At 40.8% G+C, this 14,852-nt stretch overlaps 1 protein-coding gene across 16 annotated transcripts in view; it reads right to left on the minus strand.

The window, feature by feature from the left end:
- Positions 1-10,690, minus strand: part of tlr2 (toll-like receptor 2) — a 120,469-nt gene extending 109,779 nt beyond the window's left edge. For 10 of the 16 annotated variants that reach the window (XR_015760970.1, XR_015760965.1, XM_087998726.1 and 7 more), the window contains exons 1-2: positions 10,604-10,690; positions 10,167-10,394 (exon numbers count right to left, since the gene is read on the minus strand). The gene's annotated coding sequence lies outside the window, so the exon portion shown is untranslated. The remainder of the gene's footprint in view (positions 1-10,166; positions 10,395-10,603) is intronic. The other 6 variants (XM_087998979.1, XM_087998770.1, XM_087998931.1 and 3 more) reach the window with 5 other exon arrangements.
- Between the last annotated feature and the right edge of the window lie 4,162 nt (positions 10,691-14,852).

A 14,852-nucleotide genomic window follows, 5' to 3' on the forward strand; every position in this document is an offset into this window, starting at 1 on the left:
TCACAGGTTGTCTAAGTCTGGGTTATATGCTGTTTACCTTTATAAGTATTAAATTATAAGGTGGTTACCCTGACACTATACATAACCAATTATCTCTCTCTAAAGGAGAGAGATGCCTGACAATTGAACTGCATAATAGGTGACCATCTGGCTGTACAGAAAGTGAGATGGAGACCTTTTCCACTTGAATTTCACATGCCATGATTTCACCTCCCTGTCTTAAAAATATTGTGCCTTTCTGAGATCTGTGAAATAATACATTCCCATTCTTCCCTTTGGAGGAATAGTAAACCTATTCAGATAAATAAATAGGATACACATCGGCACATTATCTTGATACATTAAGATAATGCTTTGGTGGATGTATAATAACACAATGGATCTGGTCCATCTATGCCAAGACTCAGCTATGTAGTTTCATTCTGTAGCATGCTGCATCTCATTGTGGACAGATCTGCTTCATGTACGAAAGATGTCTGGAACACTATCTGGAATCATTGTTCCAGTATCAGTCATACATGGCAGATTGGATGTGTCGTCTCTGATCTAAAAGGGTGATCCAAACTTTAAAAGCATTCTCTAGTTCTGTACTCAACCACAAGAGGAAAGGAAAAATCCTTTCCACACTCCCTTAAAAGCATTCAGGATCTTATAAATGTTATCAAATTACCCTTTGCTCTTAGCTTCAACAAAAACAAGCCCATCCTGTTCATGTATTCCTCATACGCCAAACAGCAAACTTCTTTGGACTGCTTCTAATGTCAGCATGTTTTTCCTTAGATAAGGGGCCCAAACCTGTTTACAGAATTTCAGGTGTGGTTTGGCTGGTGCCTTGTACCACTACTACTCCTCCATTCCCTTTGAATGGAAGTGCATTTCAGATATCAAACTAAACCTCCTCCGAACAGTTTATGAAGACAGGAGCATACAAATATGAGCAAAAGTAAGTTATTCAGCCCTTCCTGCCCAGTCTATCATCATTGCTGATCTATTGGTTTTGAATTACTCAATTTCATTGATTTGGTTAACCTTTGATTTTCTTGTCCAATAAAAATCTCTGTCTTCAGTTTACTCAATGACCCCACCTCCACTGCACTCTGAGGCAGTGTGTTCCAAAGTCACCTGAGCCAATGAGAGAAAAAAAAATGCACTTTGAAAACATACTCTTGGATCTTCATACCTATGGCCTTCTCCCCATAGCCCTTGACACTCTTACTGAGTGATAATTGGTCTGGCTCAACCTTGAATATATTTAACAGTCAGCCTCAACAGTTGTTCCAAACAGTGTGCCAAAGAGTTCCACAGATTTACCACCCATTAGGAGAAATGTCTGTCCAAAACTGGCAACTCCTCATTGTGAAATGATGTATTCTGATCCTAGACATTCCAGCATCTACCCTGTCAGGTCCTTTAAGAATCTTACATGTTTCAATAAAGTCTTCTCTCATCTGTTTGAACTCCAATAATAAAGATCCAAACTATTCAATTTCTCCCCATAAGAAAATCCTTACATAACTGGAAACAACCTAATCACCCCTCTCTGGATTGATTCCAATGCCAGCATATCTTTCTAAGATTTCAGGTGAGATTTGGCTAGTGCTTTGTACAGTTTTAGCAGAACCTCACTGTTTTTAATCCTCTGTTCTCTTTGAAATGAAGGTACAAATCCATTTATCTTTCCTTTTACCAGTTGGATTTAGATGGCAGTTTTTTCTGTGATTCATGAACAAGGACACCCAAATCCCTCTTGCTGTAGCCTTCTGTAGTCTTTCTTCATTAAGTAACGTCCAGCTTCTCTATTCTTCCTGTCAAAGTGCATAGCTTCACATTTTCTCATGTTACATTCCATCTGTTAAGTTTTGATCGATTTGCCTAACCTGTCTATATCACTCTGTAGACTCTGGGTCATCCTCACTAGTTGCTTTCGCAGCTATTTTTGTGTCATCCGCAAACGTGGAAAACCTCTCACAGTGGACCTCAATAACTACAAGGTCAACCTGCAAAGATTCAAGGGCATGTTTTCAAAGTGCAATTTGTTTCACTCATTGGGTAGTCTGACTTTGGCAATAGTACATCCACTTTCCTCATTTAAGTCATTAACATATATTTATTGTAGATAATTGTAGTCCAAGCACTGATCCCTATGGCACACCACTGGTTGCAGGTTGCCATCCTGAAAATATCCTCTTTATCCCAACTCTATCCTCTATTAGTTAGCTAATCCTCCATCTGTGCTCAGACGCTACTCCAACACAATGAATAGGCTTTATTTTATTTTATTAATGAGCGTTATGTGTGGTACTTTATTGAATGCTTTTGGAAATCCAAATATATTCTACTCACAGGTTCCCCCTTTATATGTTCTTCTCGTTAACCCCTCAAAGAATTCTAATAAATTTGTCAGGTATGATTTCCCGTTCATGAAACCCCACACACTCTGCTTAATCATATTAAGCATTTTAAAATTCTCTTATCACGTCCTTTTCCCCCAATGACAGTTATTGAGCTAGCTGGCAGGCAAGATTTTTTTTGTCTCCCTTTTAGAATTACATTAGCAGTTTTCCAACCTTTTAGGACTTTTCCAGAACCTAACGATTCTTGGAAGATTAAAGCCATTGCATCCATTATCCCTGCAGCTCCTTCTTTTACAATCCATCAGATCCAGAGGCCAAGTTGATCTTTAGAGCCGTTAGTTTCCCTATTATGTTTATCTAGTGATTCTTACTGTGATTATTTCCTCCCTCCTTTAACTCCTAGATTACTTAGCGTTTTTGGAGTGTTTTTCCGATCTTCTTTATTACCAATAATCTTTACTGCATTATATATTTTTCCTCTCAATTTGATATCATCCTTAACCTCCCTGGTTATCCATAGTCCTTTATCCCCTTTCTAGAATTCTTCCACACTGGGATATATCTTTACTGTGAGTCATTAATTTCTTTAAAATCTCTGCTAAGGTTCCTCAAACTTCTTTTCTACTAAACACCATTTCCAGTCCACTCCAGCCAGTTCCGCCTCTTTCCTTTGTATTAGCCATATTTAAATCGGGAGTGTGGCACTGGAAAAGCACAGCAGGTCAGGCAGTATCCGAAGGGCAGGAGAATTGACGTTTTGGGCAAGAGCCCTTCATCAGGAATATCGATTCTCCTGCCCCTCGGATGCTACCTGACCTGCTGTGCTTTTCCAGCGCCACACTCTCGACTTTGACCTCCAGTACCTGCAGCCCTCACTTTCGTCTTACCCGTTTTTAAGTTTAGCACAGACTCAAACTGAACTCTAAATTCTTCTACATTATTACCGTTGTTCCCCAGGGGAATTTGTATTTTGAGATTATTTATTAAACTTGCTTCATTACACATATCAGATCCAAAATGGTCTGATCCTAGTTGGATCAACATGAAACTGTCCTGTGTACAATCAATGACTTCTTCCTCATAGATATGTTTGCCAATTTGATTTTCTCCAATCTCCATGACTATTAAAGTCACCAATGTGCTGTCTTTTTCACATAGCCTCATAATGCCCTGACTTATCCCCTGTCTGACAGAACATCTACTGTTCGGGGGCTTACAGATGACTTCCATCTTGCTCTTCCCTTTAGGTCTTACCTCCACTGATAGAGTCATAGAGATGTACAGCATGGAAATGGATCCTTCGGTCCAATACGTCCATGCCAACCTGATATCCTAAATAAATCTAGACCCATTTGCCAGCACTTGGCCCATACCCCTTTAAACTCTTCCTATTCATATACCCATCCAGATGCCTTTTAAATGTTGCAATTGTACCAGCCTCCACCACTTCCTCTGACAGCTCATTCCATACACACATCACCCTCTGCAAGGGCTTTTGTCCGAAACGTCGATTTTACTGCTCCTCGGATGCTGCCTGAACTGCCGTGCTCTTCCAGCACCACTAATCCAGAATGAAAAGGTTACCCCTTAGGTCCCTTTTAAATCTTTCCCCTTTCACCTTAACCTATGCCCCTCCACCCTAGGGATAACATCTTGCCTATTTATCCTATCCATACCCCTCATGATTTTATAAACCTCTATAAGGTCACCCCTCAGCCTCCAACACTCCAGGGAAAACAGCCCCAGCATATTCAGCCTCTCCCTGTAGCTCAAATCCTCCAACCCTGGCAACAACATTGTAAATCTGTTCTGAACCCTTTCAAGTTTCACAACATCCTCCCTAAAGCAGGGAGACCAGAATTGCACACAGTATTCTAAAAGGGGCCTAGCCAATATCCAGCACAGTGCCAACATGACCTCCCAACTCTTATACTCAATACTCTGACCAATAAAAGCAAGCATACCAAATGCCTTCACTATCCTATCTACCTGCAACTCTACTTTCAAAGATCTATGAACCTGCTCTCCAAGGCCTCTTTGTTCAGCAACAGTCCCTAGGACCTTACCATTAAATGTATAAGTCTTCCCTGATTTGCCTTTCCAAACTGCAGAATTTCACATTTATCTAAATTCGATTCCATCTGCCACTCCTCGGCCCATCTGATCAAGATCCTGTTGTACTCTGAGGTAATCTGCTTCATGGATTCTACATCATCCAATCCTAGGTCATGTCTTACTATTTTACTTACTCCATCTCATACTAACTGCTGGGTGATCCATGGTCAGAAGTGGCACAATACGGACACCCATCACCATAAATGTGACTGCAGTCACAGAAATAGCTGGGCTGATCCAGCTTTAAACTGAGGTCATAAATTAGCACAATGAGGGGTTACCCCAAGATAACAGGGTCTACTTTGAACAAAGAATCTTACAAATTAATTTACAGAGTTCTGTAGAAAGAACAGCTGCAGAGATCTGTAGGAGATAATTTGATAAGAAAACAGGCAGTTTGAAGTTTGTAGCAAGCATTAATTAAAAAGAAAAAGTATGATCCCACAATAACAAAGATAAGTGATAAGGATTATTAATTAATGAATTCTAATATTAGGTCTCACCACAAAGCTTTATTGGAACTGATAGTATAACTTTTATTATAATTAGTAAAAATTAATATTCCTTTTGCATGTCCAGTAATAAGGATAGTAAACTCTATCTCCGAATTTAAAAGGTCCTTAAGCGATAGGCAAGTGTAACACGGGGAGAAAGTAACTGCTCACAACTCACTAGCTAAAGAATGTGAACAGTAGGTGTTACAATAAAACTTTACATAATATTAATTCTAATGTAAAGTTAATTCTATGAATCCTCAAGTAATTAGTAAGAATTAAACTCATTTTGTATCTCTTGTGATTAGGGCAGTAGGAAATATATGATGAGTAACAAAATGGGATAGATAGCATTGGTTAGGCCACTGTTGGAATATTGCATGCAGTTCTGGTCTCCTTCTTATCGGAAAGATGTTGTGAAACTTGAAAGGGTTCAGAAAAGATTTACAAGGAAGTTGCCAGGGTTGGAGGATTTGAGCTATAGGGAGAGGCTGAACAGGCTGGGGCTGTTTTCCCTGGAGTGTCAGAGTTTGAGGGGTGACCTTATAGAGGTTTACAAAATCATGAGGGGCATGGATAGGGTAAATAGGCAAATGAATTTTCCCTGGGTAGGGGAGTCCAGAACTAGAGGGCATAGGTTTAGGGTGAGAGGAGAAAGATATAAAAGAGACCTAAGGGGCAACGTTTTCACGCAGAGGATGGTACGTGTATGGAATGAGCTGCCAGAGGAAGTGGTGGAGACTGGTACAATTGCAACATTTAAAAGGCATTTCGATGGGTATATGAATAGGAAGGGTTTGGAGGGATATGGGCCGGGTGCTGGCAGGTTGGACTAGATTGGGTTGGGATATCTGGTCGGCATGGATGGGTTGGACTGAAAGGTCTGTTTCCATGCTGTACATCTCTATGTCTCTATTTGCTGCTTTTCTTATGCTTGTACAGGCACTTACCCCTTCCACACCCACTGTGGGGTGTCATTATCAAAATGGTTGTTCTGCAGAGGTTGCCATATCCATGTGCTTTGTATACCTACATTCTCACCCTCCTGGACCCTCACCCCTCCACTGCAAATTAATTTAAAGCCCTCTTTGTAAGTTACTTTTGTATTGTGGAGTAGGCATCTTCCATATGTCTTATGTTTTGGTAGAATCTGTTCTAGCACTACATGGATCTTTGTGGTCATCTTTATTCTTCTCAATTCATTCTTTTCCAAAACGATAAAAAGTTGGGCTGCCTGTGTTCCTTTATCATCCATCTGTTGATCTATGAAGTGACAATTCACTCTTCCTTCAAATAGCTGAACTTCAGACAGAAAGACTGGAGTGCCGATCCATGTTCAGATATTCGGTTTCCATCCTCACTGTGCAGTTAAACATTGCCAGTGTACACTGGATCTGTAATGCAATGATTTGAAGGGTTTTTTGGCTTTTCTCTCTTTGTTGCTGATTTAGAAGTTGCGGCTTTATTTCTCCTTTTCTTTTTATGCTTGTCATTGAGACAAAATATCTCAGCAGAACCTGAATGTGGCATTCTTGGGAAAATGGAGCATCGAGCGACGTCATGTATGCCTTTTCCTGCTTTCATGCCATTTCTGTTTTGTAATCAATACCAATACCTTCAAGTTTATTAACACCTAACTGTGTACTCTAATATGACATCTCAGACTTGTGTATAAAAGTCAGGGTTATATGCTTACTTATATTACTATTACATTATATACCTAGTTGTCTGTTTGACTGACTGGCTGGCTGTCCAATTATCTAACAGAGTAGTTGCACACAGAATAAGATGGAAACCTCTTAGACTAGAGTGTCACATGTTGTGTTGTAATCTATCTAACTTAAAGGAAACACCACCCATCAGTTCAGTGATGTTTAATTAATTTCAGACTGGAAGATACAGGAGACAATTAAGCTTACCAAGTCTGCTCTGCCATTCAATCATGGCAGATAGGTTTCTCATTCCTATTCTCCTAACTTTTCTCCCTGTAAACCTGGATCTCCTTACTAATCAAGAACCCGTCTGTCTGCCTTAAATACACTCAATGACCTGACTGCCACAGAGATTCACCACCCCTTGGCTGAAGAAATTACACCCCATCTCAATTGTAAAGCATCATCCTTTCACTCCGAAGCTATGTTCTCAGGTCAAAGTGCCTTACTAGGGAAACAGCTTCTCCACCTCCACACTATCCAGGTCCCTCAGTATCCTGTAAGTTTGAATCAGATCCCTCCTCATCCTTCTAAACTCCATTGAGTACAAACCCAGACTCCTCAACATCTCCTCATATGACAAGCCCTTCATCCATGGAATCATTAGCGGCGGCATAGTGGCTCAGTGGTTAGCACTGCTGCCTCACCAGGCACCCAGGTTTGATTCCAGCCTCCAGCGACTGGCTGCTTGGGTTACCTCTGCATGTTCCAGTTTCTTCCACACAGTACAAAGATGTGCAGGTTAGGTGGATTGGCCTTATTAAATTTCTCATGGTGTCCAGGGATGTGCAAGCTATGTGGGTTAGCCATGGGAAATGTATAGGGTAGGTGGGGTAGGTCTGGATAGAATTTTCTTTGGAGAGTTGATGTGGACTTGATGGGCTGAATGGCCTGCTTTCACAGTGTCGAGATTCTATGATAAACTTGTAAACGGTCGTTGGACACCTTCCAAGGCCAGCACATCCTCCCTTAGATATGGAGCCTAAAACTGCTCACAATAATCCAAATTAGGTCTGACCAGAGTCTTATACAGCCTGGGCAGTACATCTCTGCTCTAGCATTTTAGTCCTCTCGAAATGAATGCTAATATTGTATTTGCCTTTCTAACTGCCAACTGAACCTGCGTGTTAACCTGAAGAGAATCCTGATTTAGGACTCAAGTTCCTTTATGCTTCAGATTTCTTAAGCCTTTCCCAATTTAGAAATTAATCCATGCCTATATTATTCCTACTGAAGTATATAAATACATATTTTCCCACATTGTATTATATCTGCCACATATTGCACCTATTGTCTATTACACATTGTCACAAAGCTGTTCCTTTTTTTTTAGAAGCTGTTCCTTGGCTCAATGAGACACTGTCCTTGATTTTTTTCAGAGGGGTAATAAACCAGGCTGGGCTCAGATCAGTCTGGTTTGGTACAGAGATGAAACGGATTTTGAGAGGCCTTTAGTTTATATGCAAACAGATGAGACTTCAAGCCAAAGTGGTCATGTTTTAGAAGTGACCTGTATAATTAAAGGGAAGTGGTCAGCTCTTCTAGCTGAGCTTAACAGTTTAGCTCAGCCCTGAACTAGTTAGGAGTTCAACAGTGAATTGTGTGGAAACTCTCTCTCTCTTCAGCCCTTCTAACTTCAACCCATAAACATGTGTTCCATTTGTACCAGTTTTTAAGGGGGGTTGCTTATTGGGACTGTTGTGTATATTTGGAAAAGCATAATTAAGTCTAGTTTGGACAGACTGAGTTCTGTAGGGATTCTTAATTCTGTTCTTTGTGTTTCATTGTGTAATCTTGTGAATACATTTTTGTCTGTTTTTAACCTGGTCGTCAACCTCACTAACTTACTCTGGGTAATTTTCACTGTACACTTACTGAAACAAATTGCAAAGTTATAGTCTGGGCTGCCTGCTTAAGAATGTTGTGAGTGGTCTAGTCTAGTCCATAACAACATCACCAAATCCAGAATTACTTATTCCCTAATGGGCGTTGCCACAAACATTCCAAAAATTCCTTTTCTTGAGATCTGCTACCAATCTAATTTTCCCAGTCCACTTGCATATTGAAGTCTCCCATGATTATTATAATATGTTTCTTACAAGCCTTTTCCATCTCCTGATTTATTTTCTGCCCCACATCCTGGCTACTGCTAGGAGCCCTATACACAAGTCCCACCAGAGTCTTGTTTCCTTCTGTGGTTTCTCAACTCTGCTCACACAGATTCTAAGCTTTCCAATCCTGTATCACTTCTTGCTATCAACTTCATTTCATTTTTCACTAAGAAGACAATCCCGCCCCCTCTGCCAGCTGCCTGTCCTTTTGATAGGATGCAAATCCTCCAATATTTAGTTCCCAACCAGGATTCCCTTGCAGCCACAACAGTGATAACCACAACATTGTATCTGCCAGTTTCACTCCGCACTTCAATTTACCACTTAAATATGCACATTTAAGTACAACACCCTCAGTCCAGCATTGGGAAGGGGGTGGGGTGGTGGGGGTTATCTGCTGTGCTTGAAATTAGATTCCTGACCCTTTCCATTCTCTGTCCTATCGTTTGTTCAGGAAACTTTAATAATCTTATCTGCCCCCTCTCCCCCTTAAACTAGCTTAAGGTCCTTGTGACCTTGATAAACCTCGATTTATACCATTAGACATCCGCATTATTTCAAATGTTAAGATACAAAGCTTTTAAGTTTGTTATGTTACTGAGTTTCCCTAAACTTTTATGGTTCCTTGGTACAACGTGACATTCACACATTCTGTCCCTTCCTTTATTTTCTGGAACAATCAACCTCATCACTAAGCTTCAAACTACCTTCTCCTTTGCTTTTGATTTTATGATAGTCCATGCAACAGAACACCACCCCACACCCGCTGCCCGCCTCTCACAGCCCCTGCAACCCCTCCTAAACCCCTCCCCAGCCCTACCTGATTCCCGCACTATGTACATTCCAGCCCTAATCTGCAGTCCCAGTTATGCAACATCAACCATGCACTTTGTGAAAAAGTGCAGAACTGCAATTTATGTTTTCCACATTAAACTGCAACAAGCAAATTCTGGAATTTGCTGCAAGTCTCAGTAGAGTAACAATGACAAACACTGACAGCTTTGCGATCATAACTAACACAAATAACAAGCCAGAACTGTAATCCATCTCCCTGGTAACAGTTTGAATAATTGTAACTTTAGCACAGATTTATACATGGCCTGTGTTCAGCACTGAGGTTAAAGAAAAGACAGGAAAATAAACACCTTTCAAATTATTAACCAGAAGTTACATAAATCTTTATAAGAACAATGGTTTAACTATAAATTTCAAATGATTAATCTCTAATTTGTACATTCCCAATAGACAGAACTGAATTACTATTACATTTCAACAACTTACAGACTTAAATACTGTTACCTAATCAGTGTACTTTTGTTTTACAACCAAAAGTAAAGCTCATTAGAATCACATTGAAGAAAAAACACTTCAATTGCTCACCCACAGATTTCTTGTTTTTCAAATATTGACCAATATTAATTTTTCATATTAAAAGTTCCCTTGCAGTATTCCATACAAACTATTTCCAGATGAAAGTTACCAAAGCATTCACAATAACCATTTAACCTTCGGTGAATGTTCAGACGATTCTGACTCAGTATCTCCTCTTTATAAAGAAATTTTATTTGGTGGCGCGAATCCAAGATCAACTTCTCCAGTTCTACATTCCTACAATTCAAAAGCTAAAATTAAAACCAAGCAGAATCTTTACTACAACCAAGCAGATCTCGATTAGCACAATATTAGATTCAATCCAGACCCCTGTGTTACCAAACCCAGCAAACAATTAATAGGATATGGTGCAAGGACGGCAAAGAAACATATTTTGAACTAAGTCTATTGAGGTCATTTCTGTTAGCCCAAATGTTAATACTCACTGAGACTTGAGGAACAGAAGCAGTAAAGTCTGGCCAACATGGATGCACATGAATGTAGATTTAAACTGGAACTGGAAATAAACTGGCTGCAAATACGGAAGTCGCATTATTAAAAGGAAGAATTACTAATAGATGCTATTGTGAAATATTTGTGTTAGCATTGGAAAATGGCCAACTTTCAAAATAGGCACAATTTTTGTTAGGTGAAGCATTTTAAAATTGTTGTTTTCTTTAATTCCAGATTGACCTGAAGGAAAAAGCATTATTCCAGACAAGAAACACAATCTTGAAAATAAAATACCAATTTATGTTGGAATGGAATGCTAGTATTTTCCTTACTGATTATTAAACTTTATGAAACAGAAAACTAAGTCCAGAAAGGGTTTCTAGACAATTATTATACAAGGGTCAATTTTTCAAACCTAGGTTTTCAAGTAACTAAGGGCTCTAAAGCCCATCAGTTATCTCATTGAAAGCTTTAGTTGCCTTTTCTCCAATGTCACCTGATTTCTTTTTTCTGTAAACAGGTGACTTCAAGCACACATGAAGCTTGATAAATCACATGACAAACCCTTTTCAACACAGAAAATGTCCCATCTCTTCTATATTTTCCAACTTTCCACCATTATTGGCTTATAGCTATCAATCACATAACTACATCTTGTCCAAATCAATTTTGCCCACAACAGTTTACAGTTTCATCCTCCTAGTAGTATTCCTCTACCCATGATTCGGAGATGCCAGAGAGAACTGGGGTGTACAAAGTTAAAAATCGCACAACACCAAGTTTAGTCCAACAGGTTTGTGGGCAGCACGGTGGCTAGCACTGCTGCCTCACAGCGCCAGAGACCCGGGTTCAATTCCCGCCTCAGGCGACTGTCTGTGTGGAGTTTGCACATTCTCCCTGTGTCTGCGTGGGTTTCCTCCGGGTGCTCCGGTTTCCTCCCACAGTCCAAAGATGTGCAGGTCAGGTGAATTGGCCATGCTAAATTGCCCATAGTGTTAGGTAAGGGGTAGATGTAGGGGTATGGGTGGGTTGCGCTTCGGCAGGGCGGTGTGGACTTGTTGGGTCGAAGGGCCTGTTTCCACACTGTAAGTAATCTAATCTAATCTAAGGTTTAATTGAAAGCACACTAGCTTTCAGAGCGACGCTCCTTCATCAGGTGATTGTGGAGGGCTTGATCGTTACACAGAATTTATAGCAAAAATTTGCAGTGTGGTGTAACTGAAATTATACATTGAAGAATTGATTGTCTGTTAAGCCTTTCATCTGTTAGAATACAGTGATAGTTTCACTTCTTTCATGTGTAAATCACAAAACCCTTTTTTTTAAAGTTGCATTCTCGGGTTAGCTGTTAACAATGGTGATAGCTAGACAATGTGTTGAAGGTGTTAGCCCCCTGTGTTCTCTGTCTATGACCTGATGTTTAGATTGATTCCAATCTAAAAAGTGAGATAACAGAGTTTTACATAAATTCATGCAGTTTTTGAGCTCAGAGTTCGACATGAATGTATGTAGTTTTTGAGCAAAGTGCAATGTAACTTTGTACCAAAAAAATTCACCACACACAATATATATGTGTGCATGTGGGTCTTTGTCTGTCTGTGTGTGTGTGTCTGCCTGGGGTGGGGGTTGTGAGTGTGAGAAAGTGTGTGTGTGTGTGTAGTGAGTGCAGAGTGTCTTAAGTCTGTGAGGGGGTGCATGTGTGGGAGTGTGTGTGTCTATCAGGGTGTGTGTGGGTGTCTGTGTGCGCGTCTGTGTGTATCTGTGTCCGTGTGTATGTGAGACTGTGTGTGTGTGTGTAGGAATATCTGTGTGTGTGTGTGTAGTGCAATGGTGGTCACCTGTAATGTGACATGAAACCAAGGTCCCGGTTGAGGCCCTCCCTTTGGGTACTGAACGTAGCTATCAGCCTCTGCTCGGCCACTTTCCTCTGCTGCCTGTCCCGAAGTCCACCTTGGAGGATGGTCACCCGAAAGTCCGAGGCTGAATGTCCTGGACCACTGAAGTGTTCCAGGACATTCCCTGCCTGCAACGTATAAGATAGACAATGTTGGCTGAGTCACATGAGTACCTGCCATGTACACGGTGGGAGGTGTTCCCACGCGTAATAGTGGTATCTATGACACGTTTTGCAGCGTCCACCGTGACAGGGTTGTATGGAGTTGTCCTGAGAGCCGGGCAGTTTGCTACGAACAATGATCTGTTTAAGGTTTGGCGGTTGTTTAAAGGCAAGTAGTGGAGGTGTGGGGAAGGTCTTGGTGAAGTGCTCATCCTCATTGATAATGTGTTGCAGGTCATGAAGAACATGGCGTAATTTTTCAGCCCCTGGGAAGTACTGAACAACGAAGGGTACCCTGTCACCACATTGACAGAATGTGATACCAGCTTCTCACAACAGCTGGGTCATGATATATTGATGATGCCTTCAGTATAAAGGCAGTAACCTGAAATTCTCACTTTTTTCTTCCACTTCTGCTTCTTTGTTCTTTGGGGAAAGGTTAAGTGCTTGACCACTCCTGTGTAAATGGATGAGACTTGATCAGTTTGTGGAAAGGACTGTAGAGTGGTACATCAAAAGCCCCATCAGAAAGAAATTAACTGAACAAAAAGAAGAACAGAGAACGTTTTAAAGGCAATTTTGATGATGAAGAAATGACCCTTTCCCTCTCTCTCCCAGTGTAAGAATTTCTCTTTCCATAAGTCATTGCACAGTTTCCACAGTCACTTCAGCTTGAAGCTGTATCACGACAGGCAACAACATCTCAGGAACTCCAGCAGAAATTAGTATCTGACCATCATCAGCAATAGAATAAACTTGAATATTCAAGGAAATTAAACCCACTTGAACATTTCAATCAGGACTGGATTCAATTGGAAGTGCCTCAGTAGTGTTTTGATCTGCAGGTTTGCTTGGAGACTCAGAAGCTTCAACAAAATCACCAGCTACTATCTCAATAAAAGCGATACTGGTAATACAAAGGACAACTCATCTTGGTAGTTCTTCACACAGAAGGAGTCCCTGTATCAGATTGTGGTTGCTTTTGTAGTTGCAGTTATTGATGCTGGGTGTTACTCAAAGCTCCAGTGAAGTGAGTGGGCAAATCTGTCTCTTGATCTTCTTAACCAAACTACAGACTCTCCTCAGAGATGTGACCAGGATAGTCAGTTACATGGTCATCAAAAAGTATAGCAAGGTTCAAACTGTTCTTTTCTAACAAATCGTTAGCAGCTTCATTCTCTTGTGTTCTCTGCTGAGAGTGTACTGGAAGTTCCATATCATCAAGTGATCAACCTCATCTTAGTTACACTTCACTTCTGCATCCTCAATGAGGAGTGAAAATTCTTCAATATCTACCTGTTGTCCGAGGGATGGACATCTTTCAGAGATAGATGCACAATGCAAAGAATCCAGGTTAAATGATGGATATTGAAGATATCCACCATTTCCTTTTGCAATTTTTGGAGATAAATTGTAGCCAATATTTTCAATAAGCTCATTGACACACAATCACTTTGACTCCACTTCCTTCCCTCTTTGCTCTGGCTTCATCACATCTGCTCTGATCGTGCTACTTTCCACACCATTGCTGACAATGCCTTCTTTCTCCTTAAAATCAAAGATTTGATGGACAAAGCCTTCAACCGCATGTGTCCCATTTTCCACATTTCAGCCCTAACCTCACTTCATACCCATCCCAGAACCATTAGACAGCCCTCTACGCTCTCATCTTTCATCGCACAGGCCTCAATATTCCTGACATGAGCCACATCCAGTGCAATGGCCCCATGAAAAATCATTTCCCCCTCCCCTTTCAGCATCCCTAATGTGAATGAGAAATGTGACAGTTTACTATCTTCAACCCTCTACCTCATCCTGCCCCCCACCCCCCAAAACTCCCAGCATTATGTTCTCACTATTCACTCATCTCCCATACCGTTCTCTTCAGCAGTACGATCCATTCTGAGTTGGTAATGCAACAGAGTGGGTACCAGGAGAACAAAATATTCAATTACAGTTTTTGATTTATTGGGATCATAGTAATACCATGAACTCTCAGCGTATCCCCCTCCTCTTCTCTATGACTCCCACATGGTGCACGTTAGTGAGGGCTCCAACAAACCTTGCTGCACAGGCATTGAGTAGGTCACTCGGGTAAAAGGTAAAATGGGGGACTCTATCTGCCTGGGGTTGTCGGTGGGGATTTGCAAAGGATGAAAAGTAAGGGTACCTTAAGAAAAGTGCCC

The sequence above is a fragment of the Chiloscyllium plagiosum genome, unplaced genomic scaffold, assembly GCF_037043375.1.
Source record: "Chiloscyllium plagiosum isolate Xiang-an unplaced genomic scaffold, Cpla_swu_hap1 HiC_scaffold_1, whole genome shotgun sequence".
NCBI lineage: Eukaryota > Metazoa > Chordata > Chondrichthyes > Orectolobiformes > Hemiscylliidae > Chiloscyllium > Chiloscyllium plagiosum.